Source organism: Gekko japonicus, unplaced genomic scaffold (genome assembly GCF_001447785.1).
Source record: "Gekko japonicus isolate JY-2015 unplaced genomic scaffold, Gekko_japonicus_V1.1 scaffold1073, whole genome shotgun sequence".
Taxonomy (NCBI): domain Eukaryota; kingdom Metazoa; phylum Chordata; class Lepidosauria; order Squamata; family Gekkonidae; genus Gekko; species Gekko japonicus.
Window position 1 is genome coordinate 477,432 of NW_015177043.1, and position 4,950 is coordinate 482,381.

General features: G+C 43.8%; 1 protein-coding gene across 5 annotated transcripts in view; it reads right to left on the bottom strand.

The window, feature by feature from the left end:
• The window catches only part of R3HDM2 (R3H domain containing 2), a 200,119-nt gene that overhangs the window by 90,021 nt on the left and 105,148 nt on the right, over nucleotides 1–4,950 (bottom strand). The gene's annotated exons all lie outside the window — the stretch shown is intronic.

Genomic DNA, 4,950 nt, shown 5'->3' on the forward strand with positions numbered 1-4,950 from the left:
TGTTCAATCGCACAGTCCAGTCCGACTCTTCTTGACCCCATGGACCAGATCACGCCAGGCCTTCCTGTCTTCCGCCGTCCTCGTTTAACTATTGTTAAACGGCTATAATTCAGCCAATTTTGTATCAGGTGGTTCTAAAATCTGGCAGGTTTGTACCCCTCACCTGGTCATTTCATACTGTTTAAATACATTATCCTGATTTTATGAGAAATACCAAGTTTCGCAAGTAATAATGATGGAACTCGGAAAAACAGACTCAGGTACTGTACAACAGTCTTGTGGCTGTAGAGTCATTCTAACAGCAGAGGTATATCCTGTGGTGGGCACAGTCTGAGAAGTTATCAGTAGACTGTAACCTGGAAAGACAAGGATCTGCTGCCATCACCTAAAGCACTGTTCTGCGGTGGTATGGAATTCCCTCAGGCACTGTGCTACACATGCTTCCTACTAGAGGGAGGGGGAGAAGCTGCGCTTTACAGCGAGAAAGAATCCAATTCCAAGATGACACAAATGCCAACAGGCACCTACTCAGAGAGGTTTACAAGCAAGCTCATCCTACAGCAGCAAGCATGCCCACTCGGAAATGCAGGCAGTTCACACAAAGCATCTTGCATCAGTAACATTTCCAGCTCTCTCAGTTTACCACATAACTATATTTTTAACCATGGTTAAAGCTGAGTCCTTCATAATGATCTGATTGCATTTATCTCCAAACCAGGACATACCATGAGAAATTGGGAACTTGTACACATTATGCTTTCTGTAGTGCGTGCTCTGCAGTAAGAGACAGTGTTGTGCATCTCCGCACACGGAACACCAAGTTTCTCTGCGTTACTCTCTTCTCCCGCAGCCCCCTCCAACCCCTGAAAAATAATTCCCTGGGCTGTGTAACCCGTGTGGAGGAACAGCCATGTCGGATGGGGGAAGGATCTGGAGCGTGGAAGGACAAGGTGGTGAAAATGGCTTCTTTTCCCTCTTCCACAACCTCCACTGAGGAAATAGGTTGATTCCATTTCTGTCCCTTCTCACTCTAGCCCACCAACCACAATGTGTCTGCACAGATAGTTGAATACACACCAGCAGTAATAGTTACACTTGAGAGTAGCTACATTCATATGCCTGGAAGATTCTCACATTTCTAGAGGGCTTTTCCTAACAGCTAATCTAGAGACAGGTTAGCAGCAAACTAGAAACAAGACATAGCAAATCAATAGGTAAGATCCAAGCCAGCTCTTAAGGGCTGTGATGAAAGTGCCCCAGTGATCTGCAGGCACCAAACCACTTGGTCCTCCAAGGTGACTAGGTACCAGCAAATATCCTGAGTTGCCGTCTGATAATGCACTACTCTCCCACCTAACCCGACCCTTGGAGGGATGTTTCTTTCTCTTCTCTTTCAGTGTGCTGCCACCGACTGGTTGTTTTAGGAATTACCTACCAAGAGGGCCAGGACTCTCAGCTTCTCTACCACACTGCCAGTTTAAGGCTCTGCCTAGTGCCACATCTGCTGCTCCTCAGGGTCTAGTTACCATGGGGATGGCTTGCCACATATGGACACTCCTGGGGAATTAATTATTTACTGACCACCTCCCTTCCCCTGGCACCTGGTTTAAATAGCATGTGCAAATAGTAGAGGTCTAAGTGGTACCAGTGTTAAAAAATAGTATGGAATTTATTAAAATTAAAAAGTCCACACAAATACTCTCTGCACAGCAATGGATTGAGCAAGGAAAGATATAAACATGCCATCCTCTGTCCCTCAGCCCAAACATGCCCTAGCTGAAATTATTCTATGGCAGGCTCTTTGACTTAGACGTTACATTTTACTAAGTTTCCCATAACCTTGGGGGGTGGGTCTCTGTCTAAGTAGCAAGCTCTTTGTATCCTACACATGGCAATGGCAGCCATCAAGGTAGAGCCCAGGTGTGAGAGTTCCTTCCTTCAGACGGAACTAGCCAAATGGATCCTTCTCCCTAAGGGATTTAATCTGCTTTCCAAGAGATTTAGTCTGTTTTTCCACTCACTTATGGATCAAAGAATCCTTTCCTAAAATGTCCAGGAAGATGCAATCTTCCTCTTGCATCTTCAAGTCTCTCTGTCAACTTCTAGGTGTCAAGTTTCTGGCCAAGGTGTGAGCTGGCCATTGTGTTGTCTTCAGCCAGGACGGCCATTAGTATTTCCAAAGCTTTGAAGGTTGCTACTTGGTGATGTTTGGGAGCAACTGACTTCCGTCCTCCTGCTTGTCTTCTACCAAGAGAGAGAATTTTTCTTTTTACTTTTAAACCTTTACACCTAAATGTGGGGGGTGGTTGTCAAGACTAAACCCCAATTTTTTTCTTAAAAAGGTATTTCTCCACAACAGCAAAAAGATTCAAAACTGGGAGGCAGGAACCCTTTCCGTTAAGAGTCAACAAAAGGTCAATGATCTTGACTGCCTCCAAGGACAAACTTCTTCCCAGATGACTGCCCTACCCTGGCCTGGACCACCAGAAAAACAATAATGAGGAATGTACTTGTGAAGACTGAATATAACTAAGGAGAGTATCACTCCTGATTTCCTACCAAGATCACCAGTGAGGGCTCCCTATTCTATGAAGGTCTTATTTGTAACTACTGACAGCCAGAGCACTGAGGAGGCACTGCTGACAGAATAAGAGTGAGATATTTCACACACACACACACACACTCTACGACAATGGTCTTCAGCTCATGTGTTGCTGCCTTCAGCTTGAATGGGGATCTCTTCCAGACTGGTTACAAGTCCCTGAAAAGCCATTTCCTGTCACATGACATCTGTCATGTGCTTGCAGCTCAGTGGCTCCCGGGTCTAGAAAGGCTGGAGACCCCTACTCTAAGGGATATCAATCCTGATATTGCTGAGTAGTCAGGTTAGAACGGATAAAAGGAAGTACTTCTTCACCCAAAGAGTGATTAACACTTGGAATTCACTGCCACAGGAAGTGGTGGCGGCTACAAGCATGGACGGCTTCAAAAGGGAAATAGATAAGCATATGGAGCAGAGGTCCATCAGTGGCTATTAGCCACAAGGTATAGATAGGGACTCTGGGGCAAGTGATGCTCTGTCATCTTGGTGCTTGGGGGGGTCAACAGTGGGAGGGCTTCTAATGTCCTGGCCCCACTGGTGGACCTCCTGATGGCGCTGGTATTTCTGGCCACTGTGTGATACAGAGTGTTGGACTGGATGGGCCTTTGGCCTGATCCAACATTGGCATCTCTTATGTTCTTATGTTCTTATGATATGTCTGTGTTTCCACAGTTGCCGAAGGAAATCCTAACACCTCCTAAAAGGAGGTCATCTCAGACACTGTTTCTTGCCAGGAGACTAGAAAGGACACCCATTTCCAGGAAGACTCTGTCTACCTTATCAGCGAATTTAAGGTCTTAGTGTGGTCCAGTCAGCATGACAGTTTCTATACAATTTTTTTTTAAAAAATCTGCACTTGAGATTGGCATACTTTTCAGAGGCAACAGCGATCTTGTTGGACAATTTTAACCATGAAGATTGAATAACGTGTTTTATGTCTGAAGAAGACAAAAATTTGCAAAGACTTACAGAAGTAAAACCAAAGAAGAACAATTGGGGATGTGAAACCTCTGCCTGAGACCTCCCAAGTGCTACTGCTGGTATGAGTGGACAATATTTTTTTTTTGATTAACTCTCCTAAAAAGGAGAGAATTTTATTGCTTTTAAATTTCAGAAAAACAGGGAGGGTATATAGCGGGATTAAGAAAAGTGGTGAGTGATGTTTAAGTTAGTATATTAGTCTTTTGTTAGTATTTCACAAAGGCTGTGACTTCTTCTGTGAATAAACGATCCTCTTCCATCTTTACCTGTAAAAAATAAAGACATTAGATATGTTAATAATGTCATTTTGGGGTTGGTATTGCCTCTTATCGCGCTTTCCGAACAAAACCTCAGGCATTGGGGTGCTTCCCTTTTTTATCTCTCAAGTTATAAGTTGGACCTTTTGCTGCTTTCCCATCTTCCGATTCTTTGACCTCTCCCTCCGAGCTGCTGTCTTCCTCGCTGCTAACCGCCAACCACTTAGCGAGTTCTGCTTCTTCCTCTTTGCTGGCGTGCCTCTTCAAAAAGTCTTGAGCTTTGAAAATGGAGTCTATCTTTTCTCTCTTGTCTTTAAATTTAAAGACAAGTCCTTCTGGAATCAACCATCTGTAGTTAATTTGATGATTTTGCAAGAATGTGGTCAACCCTTTGTATTCCTTTCTTTTCATGTGAATTTCAAATGGAACGTCTTTCAAAATCCTTATGGTCTCTCCTCCGATTTTCAAAGGCGTTGATGATGTTGCTTTCAAAATTAGATCTCTGATGCTTTGTTGAGCAAATTTCACAACCACCTCAGCTGGTAGATTATTTTTCTTTGTAAAGTTGGAATAGGCTCTATAGGCCAAGTCCATCTCTTCTTTTAAATTTTCCGCTTCACTGCCACCCAGTGGTGCCAAAGCATTCGCCAGTATGCTTCTGAGATCTTCTTTTTCAACCTCCTGCATACCTTGAAATCGGAGAGTCAGATTTGATTTCTCCATTTGTAACATCAATAGCTTATTATCCTGCATTGCTTGATTTTTTTCCATTTTATTGACCTTCTTCTTAATTTTTTGCGTTTCTTCCGTTGATACCAGGCATTTCTTTGCAATCTCCTCCATCTTCTTGGTTGTATCTGTCAGTTGTTTCTGCTGGTTGCTGAGGACACTTTCCACGTTAGACAACGTTTGGTTGATTTTTTGCATTTGCTCCAGCAGAGGGCGCAGCATCTCGCCTTCTTGTTGATTGACAGCTGACTCAGCAAGGCGAGGGCCAAGACCAGAAGTTCCTCCCAGCCTCTTCGTCTGCTTCTCCTGCAGCTTCTTCTGCCCCGACATTTTAACTTTATTGTTTACTTTTTAAAAGTTCGTGCCGCGCAGCTTGGGAAT